At 38.9% G+C, this 12,745-nt stretch overlaps 1 non-coding gene across 1 annotated transcript; it reads right to left on the minus strand.

Annotated features, from left to right (window-relative positions):
- Positions 1–8,490: 8,490 nt before the first annotated feature.
- On the minus strand, positions 8,491–8,597 carry LOC141624758 (small nucleolar RNA R71). Its single transcript, XR_012534563.1, has one exon. It is a non-coding gene; the product is annotated as a small nucleolar RNA R71 (small nucleolar RNA).
- Positions 8,598–12,745: the final 4,148 nt, after the last annotated feature.

The following is a 12,745-nucleotide window of genomic DNA, read 5'->3' on the forward strand; positions in this document are numbered from 1 at the left end:
AGCACAAGGTGAATATATGTAAGATAGAAAGGAGTAATATTGTAATGACGCTCACCTAACTACGACCTATAAGAACATGCCTGCAGTATAATATGAAAACAATCTCTACAACCGTACATACGCATTCCAACCAAACAAATGACCATGACACATGCCGAGGTAAATATGGATATGTGAGGTAATGGGTAAGAAGGGCAAAATAATTATGGGAATGTGGAGGTATAGGCGGCCAAGCTAGTACCCAAACAAAATCATATGACAACATCCAACTTCTTGCTCAAAATCAACAATAAAACCCGGTGCTAGTTATCAAGCACAAATCTCGCAACTTCCATAAAAGTCAACTCCCCAAAGAATATAGATGATAACATGGGAGTGAAAATCACCAAATCATAATAATTGAAACATGTGATTTTTTTCGATTTTTCTTTTTTCTTTTTCGTATTCCGTTTTTTTCTTCTTCTTTTCTTTTCTATTTTTTTTTTCTTTCTTTTCAACTTTCTCAAATCCTTTTCCTCCTTCATTCTTTCATCCAACATCATCTCAATAAGGGCATAATAACCAAACCGCAACAAACACATTCCCAAAGACTAATACTACTAGCTTGACAAAGGCAGGCTAAATATAGGATGTAGTTAAGGGACAAAGGGCTAAATTTGGCTATGAGGGCTCATGGGTAAAACGAATAAAGGGAAACCTCTACCACATGTGTCTACGCACCACAAACCGAATGCATACAGGTATTAAGCAGATCAAGTTCATACTTATGCATATTTATGTAACATGTCTCATAAGGAGTAACTACTCACATTCCTAGATAAACTGGTCATAGATGTCACCAGTTATAAGCTCTAAATAACTCAGAATATATAAGTAGCTTGCCAAAATCTAAGTCAAGTCTCATGTCCAGCAAGAAATTAACGAAAACTCGTAGATATGCATTTATGATTCTACTAAAAACATGTCAGTTAGCAAGGCTTAGGCATATAACAGATGCAAATGCAATGTCATCATAGAAATACTACCGTTCCGACTCGACCTATATGCTAAAATAAACGTGCATTTTTTTGAATTTTTATGAAATTTTTCAATTTTTTGGTATTTTGTATATATAAAGAAATAAACAACAATGCAAGACAAAATGTAAACGTGAATGCAAGCTAATGAAATGCAACGCAGAACCCTTCCCCAAACCAAATCGCACAATGTCCCCATTGTGCAAAATCATGTAATGAAATAAAAAGAGAAACGGGAATTTGCGTTAAATTAAACAAACAAGACATGAAGTGGAAATCAGGAACTCACAAGACTTTAAGCGCAGCAAAAGGAAACCTCCCCAAACCAGCGTGAGCTAGGAGGTTTCAGTAGCCAGCAGTGCTACTAATAGGTACCTGAAAAGACAAAAATACCACGCATAAAACCAAGAAAGCAAAATTGGGACGGTAACTATGTGAAAAATTAAGAAAATGGAAGAAATCAGATATATGACGGAAAATAAAGTGGAGTAGAAAACTCCCTTAATTCCGCAAATCGACCAAACACAGCAGGGGAGTGATCGTGAACAGGTACAGCAGCGTCCTCGGTCGATCGACCATATTACTCAGTCGGTCGACCAATGTGTCAGGAACAGAAGCTCCTGGAACTGTGCAGCTCAGTCGATCGACCATAAGGGTCAGTCGATCGACTGAAATAACTGTTGTAACTTTCTGATTTCGTCTAATTAGCTCAATAAAGAGAGCTAATATGGTCTTTATACCTGCAAAAGCACATAATAACGCGCCCAAAAATTGCGCAAAACCCAAAGTAACAGTCTAAAGGTCTTAAAATCCTAAACAAACTTATTAAAGTGAAGTCTCGCGCACACGAAAAACGATAAATAGTCTAAAAGCAATAAATTGTCTTAAAAAGGTCTAAGAAACGAATCAACGGAAACTGCGGAAAATCTCCGACCAAGGCTTCTGTCTACATGAAGTAGCTTCCGCAGTGCTCATCTCAGAAGCTGGACTCCACTCTACTCCGACTGGAATACTCAATGGGTCATCTCTAGCATCTTCCCAAGCATGGCCATCTTCTTCTAGCTCCTCACACTCAAGATCTGACTCCGAAATCTTGACTGGCTCCTTCTTCTTGGGCTCCTCATCAGGCTCCTCGTCAGTGCCATAGCTAAGACATCCTAGACCGCCTCTCTGAACAATGGGTTCCTTCACAGTTGGAGCAATGCGCGGCTTCTCCTTCCCCAAACCAGTTCCTGCAATATCCAAAACAGAAGAATCTTCCTCCAATTTGCTCCCAATCTGGGGCGGAGGTGTCATAACAGGAATAGGTACAGGTAAGGAAGTGGGAATGTCAGAAAGCACAAAATAAGATTTCTTTTCAGAAATCATATTACAGTCATGGGCCACATGGGGTCTTTCTTCCTAGGGGACTGGGCAAACATAATAGAGTGCTTCCCTACCTTAAATCTCAAAGTTCTTTCCCCTACATCAATTATTGCACCAGCAGTGTGCAAAAACGGTCTTCCCAGAATAATTGGGGTGTTGACATCTTCAGGAATATCCAAAACAACAAAGTCAACAGGAAAAAAGAACTTTTCAATTTGAACAGGCACATTCTCTAAGACCCCCTGGCCGAACAATGAGAACGGTCGACCATTTGCACGATCATGTCGTAATGGCAAATCTAGTCAATCCCAACTTCTTAGCCGGACTCAAAGGCATAACACCGACACTAGCCCCTAAATCACATAATCCCTTCTCGATTGAGAAGGTACCAATATTGTGGGGGAGAGAAACTACCAGGTCGGATAGTTTATAAGTAGTAGTGTGAGTTAAGTATGAACTAGACTCTTGATTAAATGCACCGACTCCACAACATTCGAGACCTCTTTTAGCCAAAGAATTGTCTCATAAACTTCATATATGCGGTATTTGATTAACTAGCTCTAAGAAAGGAACTTGCATGTTAAGACTACACACGACATCTTTAAATTTATCGAATGTTACCTCATCTTTGGTCGGCACTAGTCTTTCTGGATAAGGGGCTGTCAGAAGTAGCTTTGCCCTCTCCTCTAGGTCTCTCGGACCGGCGTGTGGACTTAGGTGAAGATCCACTACTTTGTCTTTGTTGTAACTTGACCCTTCTTGACGTCTTAGGAATGAACCATTAACCGTCGTAGGGTCATACCTTGGAACCGGAACTGACCCATCAGCATTTGGGTCTTGCCTCAATAATTTCGGAGTCGTCTCATCCCGAAACAAGAAATCCCTCAAGTTATCTGGCATTGGAGGACGAATTGGCTCATCATCAGCAGCATCATCAGTCGATCGACCAGTGTGGTCGGTCGATCGACTAACTTCTTCTTTTCCAGAATGAACAGAAAGATCAGAAGACGTCACTGAGGATCGCGGAGTGGTCGATCGACTAGGTGATGCGGTCGATCGACCGGAAATGCTGCTGTTTGTCTTTCTCTCGCTCTTTTTCTTCTTTCCTTTTCCAGCAGCTTTCTTAGGTCCATCAAGAGCGGACCCGCTCCTCAGCGTCATTGCATGTACGGTCTCAATACGCTGATTCAGAGAGTAGAATTGACTCGGTATCTCATTTGCATTCTTGTCTAATGTAGCAATTTGGGATATCGACTTCGTGATTAAGGCCCGATTCGTCGCATTGCTTTTCGTACCCTCCGCCATAAGCGGTGCACCGGACTCGTTAACTCTGCAACTTCGTTTTTCAACTCTTGCTGTGACGGAGTGGATGGTGGTGGGGCTTCATAAGGAGGCTCATATGGTTGATGTGGTGAAGTAGGAGCGTAATTATATGAATTGTCGAGCTGAAATCGATGAAAAGCAAACATCTTCTCCTTAGGGTGCCTGCATGCCTCAGATGTGTGTCCCACTCCGCCGCATCTCCCGCAAAAAAAGACTCGCCTTTCTCGAAAATGGAACATGAGTGGACTCTCCTGAAGTATTGCAAATAAACAACACTAAAGAAGAAGATAAGAACTGCCTCAAGGTACTTAGTCTTCCCTTGAGGCGAAAAAAAGACTAAAATGAAAAACAACTAAAACTAGCGCTGCCTCCCCGGCAACGGCGCCAAAATTTGATACCTGTCGAAGTGAGTACCAAAAATAATATTTATAGATTTCGAACTACAACTAGCAAGCGGTAGTAAGGGTCGATCCGCAGGGAGGTAGGGAGATAATAGTTGTTATTAATTCTAGTCTAAGGGTGACAATTGTGGGGGTTTTGATAAGAATTGAATCTAAATCTAATGACATAAATTAAATAAATAAATAAAAGTTGCAAAGGACGGTAAACAATGATAAAAGAAATGCTAAGACGGTCGGTTCACTATAGCTGCGATGACACATAATCCTAGGTAACTACGAAATACGGTCGCGAAGGATGGGGAAAACAAGTCCTCTCGGTCCATATCAAATAGTAACTACCTCTCGGCCTATGCTACTAATCCCTAAGTCTCCTTAATACTAACTCTCGTTCTTGATTAATGATTCCTAATGCAAACTAAATCACGTTATCTCTCGATCTTAGCAACTTAGTTGTTTTAATTCGTTAATTATTGTCCATTCCTATCTCTCGATCTACGGGATGGTCAAGTTTAAGCATCTATCAAGTCTCCTCTCGGTCTCTTTGAAAGATAAAGCACTTAACGAAACAAACAAAGCAAAACCAGACGTTGAAGTCGGTCGATCGACCAGCTATCCCGGTCGATCGACCAAGCATTTCGATCGGACCATGTTGGTTAAGCCAGTAGATCGACCAAGCCCTAATGCGAGGTCACCTATTCTAATGCCATCTACGCCATAGATCCCCTACATCTTAGCGGGGTTGATTTAGCTAGACATGATATTGATAAAAACAACAACAAAATTAGCGAAATAGACTACTGATTTCATACTTGAAATAACAAGCAAATAACAATAAACGATAATTGGCCTTTGGGATTACTACTCTAGCAATTCTATACTACAAATAAAATAGAGCGATTAAACTGAAATAAGAGCAGGAGAATACCAAACGGAATTGCAGAGGAAGGATCCAAAGACCGAATGCGAAAGTAACTTAATTTTATTGAAGGGAATAATTGTAAACTAAAGAACCCTAATTTCTAATAGTCTAAAACTGAAAAGTAACTTGATAAAAACTGAATGATTATATGAAAACATCAGGTTACGTTATATAGGAATATAACGTAACACTTATTCCTAAACCTAATACACAATGGGCTTCTTAATCCTCGATCTTTTAATTTGCGCATCAGCCCGCGTGGTGGTCGATCGACCACTGAGGCCAGTCGATCGACCAAAGGTCTTTGTCTGACAGATTGCATTTCGACGATTCTGAAGCGCGCACCGATCTTAAAACAGCTGCCATTTCTTCGTTACTTGGTAAAATCAGGCGTTCTACGCGGCGTTAGAAAGCTAAGAGGATAAGCTTTCACCTCCAATTAGAATCACTCGATTATCTGCTCTAGAACTCGAGATATAGCCATCTGAACGAGGCTGCAATATCGTGAAATGCTTCTTTGCTTGTTAAACTCGTACGCACCCTTGCTTTTGCTATCTTTAGGCTTTGAAACGCGCACCAAGCTTATTCCTCGAGTCAATACTCCATGTCAAATGCAATGCTAAGTACTTAGGGATGGATTCGGCTTATTTTCCACTGAATCTTCATATTCCTACAAAATCACAAGAAAAGGAAGAAATACACGAAACAAGGGAAATAGTAGCATAAATGATGAGTAGCATTTTGGTTGCGTTTTACCCCTCATTTATACCATATTTTGACTCGATTTTGTGTGCTTATATGATTAAATAGCTCATTTTATATATTTATTAGAAGTTATTAGTTTTAATAAAATATTCATGTTTACTATGGTAACTTCGTAGATTAGATACTACTCTTATTATACTATATTTTGTAGGTAATAAAGTCAAGATCGGATCAAGAGTAGCCCGAATACGATTCAAAGTCAATGTCAAATTAGCCTTAAATTACTCACATCATTTCCAATTCAAACCCCCTCCTGGCCTTGTTCACTTCCAGGAAACTCAACTCAATTTACCATGATTCATCATCACTATTTTCCGCCACACCATCTCCATCTCCATTTCGTGCTCGGAACCGAATCCAACCTCAGACAGCCTCGACTCATCACACATCACAACCCACATCCACCAGCCCAATTCGAATCCCGTCATCATCAACAGCAGCTACAACCATGACTCGAATTTCAATCTGACATGAGCTGCTCCTTCATCTCAACAACCATTCACCGCCCGAGCTACTCTACTCCGTCATCACCAATCAACCGAGTCCAGCAACCGCCTCCATCTTCATCAATTTGCGTCATCAACATCGACCACCATCTCCACCTATTTTGCCGGCAACAACCAGCAACAAAGGCAAGCTACTCAATCACACACCACCATACACTCACCACCTCGACACCTGCAACTCCTTTATTCGACCACCACGGCTGAACTCGAGCAACCCTCACTCGGCCACCATGGTCAAGCCGGATACAACCTTGAGCTCAGAGAAGCCCAAGCAGCAGCAGTTCGAACACCGTGCTTCGCCACCACCATAGCTCCGTTCTCGATTCACCCCCGCTCAACCTCCATCTCGACGAGCACCGCATCTCCACCACACAAGCTCAGCCTAGTCACCGTCCTGGTTGCGGGTTCTTAATTGATTGACTCAATTAATTGAGTTAGCTGGCTTGAATTTTTGAAGAATAGAAAAGGATGAGGGAAATGAGTAAATGACTGCTTTGCCCTTCATTTAACAAAGACGCTGCGTTTTATGCTTTTGACTATGTGTTTCATTTTGTTTGTGAGCTGTATAAAAACAAAGAGGAGAGCATCTTATTTGACTCTCTCACAACTTTAGGACCCTAGAATTTAGACGCAGCTTCATTTTTTAGAATAGAAAAACAGTAGGAGTAGTTGGTAGAGATAGAAAATTCATCTTATTTTTCCTCTCAATTTCTCCTTTAATTAAATTTGTAATCTTTTTTGTTTCAAGATCAAATTTCTCTCCTTTCATTAGTTTACAATTAGTTTGGGTTGTGATTTTGGGAGACAAGAAGACATTCATCCTCCATTTTTCAATCCAAGTTTGCTCCTTTAATTTAAGTTGGTATATTTCTTATCTTAATTTCACTCTATTTCAATTGTTTACATGTTTTTCATTTCATCTTATATTATTTGTTTAATCTTGTTGCTAACCATGTTTGGCATGGTTAGTATTGGTGGATGTGTATTGCTTGTGTTAACTATGTTTGAGTAGAATTAGTCTAGGGTTAAAGGGAGAGTTTGGGTAAACATGAGGGATGATAATGAGTTGTTTACATTTGAATATGGGTTAAAAATCGAGTCTTTACATACTTGCATTGAAGGTGTTCGATGAAATGGGTGAATGAAAGTTCTTACCTTTCTTTGAATTTTGCTTAACATTTCTTTACATGAGAGTGAATAAGAATGTTTGATAGCATGTATGTGATGAGTTTGACATAATATGAAAGTTTTATGGTGAGCTTAAGGTGACTAGGAAACTAGCTTCGATTCCTTGACCGAAATCGTGACCCAATTCTCGTAGACTTTTGCATCTCCCTCTCCCTACCTAAATGAACCCGAAACCCTAGCATTTACTCTCTTTGTCTTCGTGCTTGTTTGTTTGTTTAATTGATATTCTTAGATTATTTTGTTAGCATAGTATTCATTCACATGTTTTGCATCCGACTAAACTAAAACTAAACAATAAACTTGTAGCCTAACCCCACCATCCTTGTGGTTCGACCCCGATTTATACTACTTAAATTGGGTTACTTTACAAATAGTTTTTGGTACCGGAAGTGACGGCAAAAACCCGGTCATCAAAATGGCGCCGTTGCCGGGGATGGTGCTTTGTTAGATATAAGTCTTAGTTGAGTTTTAGGATTAGTCTCATTTTATTGCTTTTGAAAAAGAAGAAAAAAAAATTGAATATTTGAAAAAGAAAAAAATATGTTGTTTGTTTATTTGCATCTTTAGTTATAGTTGTTAGTCACTTGCATTTAGAGTTTTGCATTTAGTGTCTTGTATTTAGTGTCTTGCATTATATAATGTCTTCATCCATGTCTTTACGTGATCATAGTAGACCCGATCCGAACTTGTTTGCCTCTCCTATTGATATTGGAGAGGATGTGGAGCTTGACTTGCATCCGGATTGGGTTGACATTTTTCAAAAAGATGTGTTTCTTGGTCTACCAAATGAGAATGTGTTGGACCATTTGGAGAGGTTTAATAGAAAATGCATTTTGGTGAAGAAGAATGGTGTGTCCGAACATGTTGTAAAACTCATGCTCTTTCCTCTTACTCTTGGGGATAGAGCCGAGAGATGGTTATATTCTCACCCTCCTAACACTTTTTCTACTTGGGATAACCTTGTCCAAGTCTTTCTTACCAAATATTTTCCACCTTCTAAAACCGCCAAACTAAGAAATGAGATCTTTACTTTCCAACAAGGCGAGTTTGAGAATTTAAGTGAGGCTTGGGAAAGGTTAAATGAACTTTTGAGAGCTTGCCCTCATCATGGGATCCCAATTTGGCTAATCACACAAACTTTCTTTAACAGTTTGCATCATGCCGTTAAAGATTTGATAAATGCATCGGCCGGAGGTGCCTTTGATAGTTTGGGTGATGATGAGGCAAGATCTTTGCTTGAGAAAGTGGCTAAGACGGATGCTAATTATGGGTTTGGGAGAGTGACACGATTCATTGAACCACAAGTTGAGGTTGATTCTCCCTCTTATGTTCAAAATGTTCAACAAAATCGTGTTATCCCTCCCTCCATAATTGAGGATGATGTGCATGCATTTTCATTTTCATTTTCTTGTGATACATGTGGTTATTTGGGAAATGATTCTTGTGCTTGTTCTTTATATGCATCCCCACCTCCCATGTTGATGAATGTGATGAATAATGAAGAATATATGCACAATGTTCAACCATACCGTGCTCCCTTTCACCCAATGGATTCTATGCATGTTTCTTCATCAAATTATGTGTCATGTAGTGGTTTTGAAGATAGTTTTGACTTGTGCCCTTCCTATACTATCCAAGCCCCAATGAATGATTGTTTGATAAGTGATGTTGATAACTTGCATTTCTTTGATCCCTCTTGTGCACCACTTTATTCTCCACCTCATTACGATGCGCCAAACATTCTCCTTAATCAAATTTCACCTCCCTTGAATGTGAATGTTATGCATGAGTTAACATCTTCTTATGAATCTTGTGGTGATTTAGGATATGACTCAAATTTTTGTCTTCCTTATTCATACTCACCCCTTGTGAACATGAATGTGATAAATGATGTTAATAATGATATGCATGATGTTCCCTCTTATCATTTTTCCCTTCTTCCGATGAATGTGTGTGACATGCAAGCCTTTTCATTTAATTGCGAACCATGTGGTAGTTTTGGAGATAACATTGATGTGTGTCTCTCTTCTTTTCCTCAAACCCCCATGGATGATTATATGGTGAATGATGTTGATGATTTGCATGTCTTTAACACTTCTTATGAACCACCTCACCATTATTCAAGACAACTTTCACACTTCTTATGCCAACCTACACCACACCATGTGAATTCCAAATTATCTAGTAATGGGTGTGAGGTCGAGGTTATGATGTTTGAATGTGATTATGGATTGATTGAGGCAAATTGTTTACTTGAAGAGAAAGTTGTGGAGCAATTGTATTTGAATGAGTTGGAGTGTGTATCATTTGAGGTTGATCATGAGTCATTGGGAAGAGAGTATGTCAAGAGAATGATTCTTGAGTTAGAAAGGAAAAATGATGTCAAAGATTGTGAGGAATTTGAGATTGTTGATGAGCCTTATGATGAAGAGTTTATAGGCTTGACTTACAACAATCTTGATGTTGATTTAGATGAGAACCTTGTGCTTGAGGAGATTGGAACACCCACCCTTCTTTGTGTTGATGATTTTATCGGCGAGAAAACTCCTTGGGATGAGTATGCAACTATTGATATTTCCTATGAGGAGGAGAGTGTGGATCTTTGGGATAGATGGGATTATGAGGTTTACTTCTTTGAAGAACCCATTTTGGAGAAATTTGAGGCTTGCTTTTGTGTTGATGATGAGTTCTTTTCATCTACCGATCATTTAGACCTCATTTCTCTTACCCCTTTACTTGAATATGTGGTTGTTGAGTATGATTGTGATGATCTTTTCAATGAGGGTGATTTGTCTCTTGATGATTGCTTGATGGAGAAATTTGAGAATGGAGACATAATCACCACTCTTGGGGAAGATGTGAAAAAGGATTGTGATGATATGCATGACTTGAAGAGTCTACCTCTTGTGCCTTTGGAAGAAAATGATAAGGCTTGGGGTGAGTATGACACATTTGGTGTGCTCACCTTTTCTTACAAATTGCTTATGACTCATCTTGTCTCTTATGAATGCCATTTGTCATGTTTGTTGCTCTTCATTGCATATAACCATTTTGTTGAAAATTGGTCATCTTCTTTTGATAAGTTAATGAGATCTTTGATGGGATTTTTAAATAACTCACTTGTTGTGTTTGATTGTAGGTTTGGCAGTTTCCTTAAAATCGCGCTTCTTGGGAGGCAACCCAAGCCCTTTAATGCATTCTTTTTCTTTTTGATAAATTTTTCTAAAACCCAAAAACATGTTCTTTTCTTTGAAAAAAATTAAAAAACCAAAAACATGTATTTAATTTCCGAATTTCCTCCACACATTTATTTCCATTGGAAATTATGTAAATAAATAAGTGTGGGGAGGAAATTCTATTATTTAAAAATACAAAAACATGTCTTTTATTTTTCCTATTTCTTCCCTACATCTCGTTCCATCGAGGACGATGTAAATTTTAAGTGTGGGGAGGAAAATATCCACCTTGTGTATATTTGTTTATATTTTTATATATACTTGTAATTTTGAGAATTTCAAAAAAAAAAAAAAAAAAAAAGAAAAAAAAAAAAAAAAAAATTGCATTGTATATATATGTTTGTCTAACAAGTGGTGCAGGCACATACGGGACATTTGAGGCATTAGGAGACTAGAAGACCGCTCGGTTTAAACTTTCTTATCTCTTTCTCCTTTTCCATTCCTTTTCTTTTACAATTGTTGTATATATGGAGGAGGATGGGCTATGTTGATGAGGATGTTCCATTTTGGAACTTGGTGTGTGTTGCTTACGTGCTGCTAGGTTTAGACAATTGTTGCATGTTTATTTATGTTGCTAGCACTTAGAAATGCATTTCGTATCTTGTGAATATGTGTTTGTTGCTTTATTTACAGTTTGCATCAAGTTTGTACATATTTTAAAACAAAATGTGGTCTAGGAAGGGAGCATGATACCCTCAATGATGATATTGTCTTGGCCGTGTCTTTCCCCTCCCATTGGCTTGCACCTTGTGACTTCCTCGTTATATACGGGAATTGAGGCTTAAAAGAAAAGTGTTGACCGCCTTGTGGGACCAAGAGGACCGTAGGCTAGGCTTATACTTCGACCTAACTACATAAATGTGAGGTATAGAGCCTCCTATGGGTCGGTACATTCATACCCGACCCCCGTTTAGGATTGTGAGTAGGTCTCCTCGCGAGACGTGTCATGTTCATACGCATAAACGTGTCATTCGGCCCTTAGACCATGAGGTGTTTATTTTTGTGCACAATTTTGAAACAAACTCGTTGCATATACTTGTTTTAACCTCACATTGCCAAACTAAGCTTTGTTTCTACCCTCTAGATTAGGACAACCTTTTGTTTAACCCCCCTTGAGCCTTGCCTTTTCATTTGGAACCTACTATATCAACTACATTCCAAAAACATCCTTCCCCGATCAAGAAGTTGTCATGGTTGCGGTTGCATGAGTTGGGGGAATTGAGTCCTAATTTGGTGAAGTTGAGCTCACTTCACTTGTGTTGGAACATTTGTATTTATTTTTGGCAAGAAATTGAATAAAGAGGTTTTGAAAAAAAAAGAAAAGAAAAATAGAAAAGGAGAAAAATATGAAAAGAAAAAAAAATTACTTATTATGTATTTGAATTATGTTTGATGAGAAAAAGCCGAGCAACACTCCTTATGCATCATTAAAGGAGTAGAAAAAGGCGTTGCAAAATAAAGGGGAAATGATGTTTTTCCAAATGAGTCGGATTTTCAAATTTTTGTGTGATTTAGGCAACTAATATCATGTTCTTTTTTTTCATTCATTTGTTGTAATAAGTTGGGAAGAAAGGGAATTTTGACAATTTCTTGATATGTAACCTCTCATTATCCATAACGGTGCTTGCACCAATCCCGTTTCGTCCTACTCCCTAGCCCCGTTACAACCTTTTGTTTCAACTTGTGTGCATTCTTCCTTTTTGCATCTCACATGGTCATAGGATAAAATTACACGTTAGATTGCGGGCACGTTTCACGAGTCGTAGTAGGTGAGTGTTTTTGGCTACTTTTTGTCACATGAAAACACCCGTTCTTCAATGAGTGACGAGTGAAAACCGCGAGGGAGTCGGTAGTCTAGGTCCCCTTAGTCATGGGTCTCTCTTGGTTGAATCTTGTGTCGTGTCATGTCAATCTTGGACTTTTAGCCTTACTTCCCTTTTCCCGCCTTTGAATTTGTTTTCTTGGCATTTGGTTGTTGTATTGGGTTGTTTGAGCCACTCTTAGGGGGTTGGCACCTCGTTAAGAC

Source organism: Silene latifolia, chromosome X, assembly GCF_048544455.1.
Source record: "Silene latifolia isolate original U9 population chromosome X, ASM4854445v1, whole genome shotgun sequence".
In the NCBI taxonomy this organism is placed as follows: Eukaryota; Viridiplantae; Streptophyta; class Magnoliopsida; order Caryophyllales; family Caryophyllaceae; genus Silene; species Silene latifolia.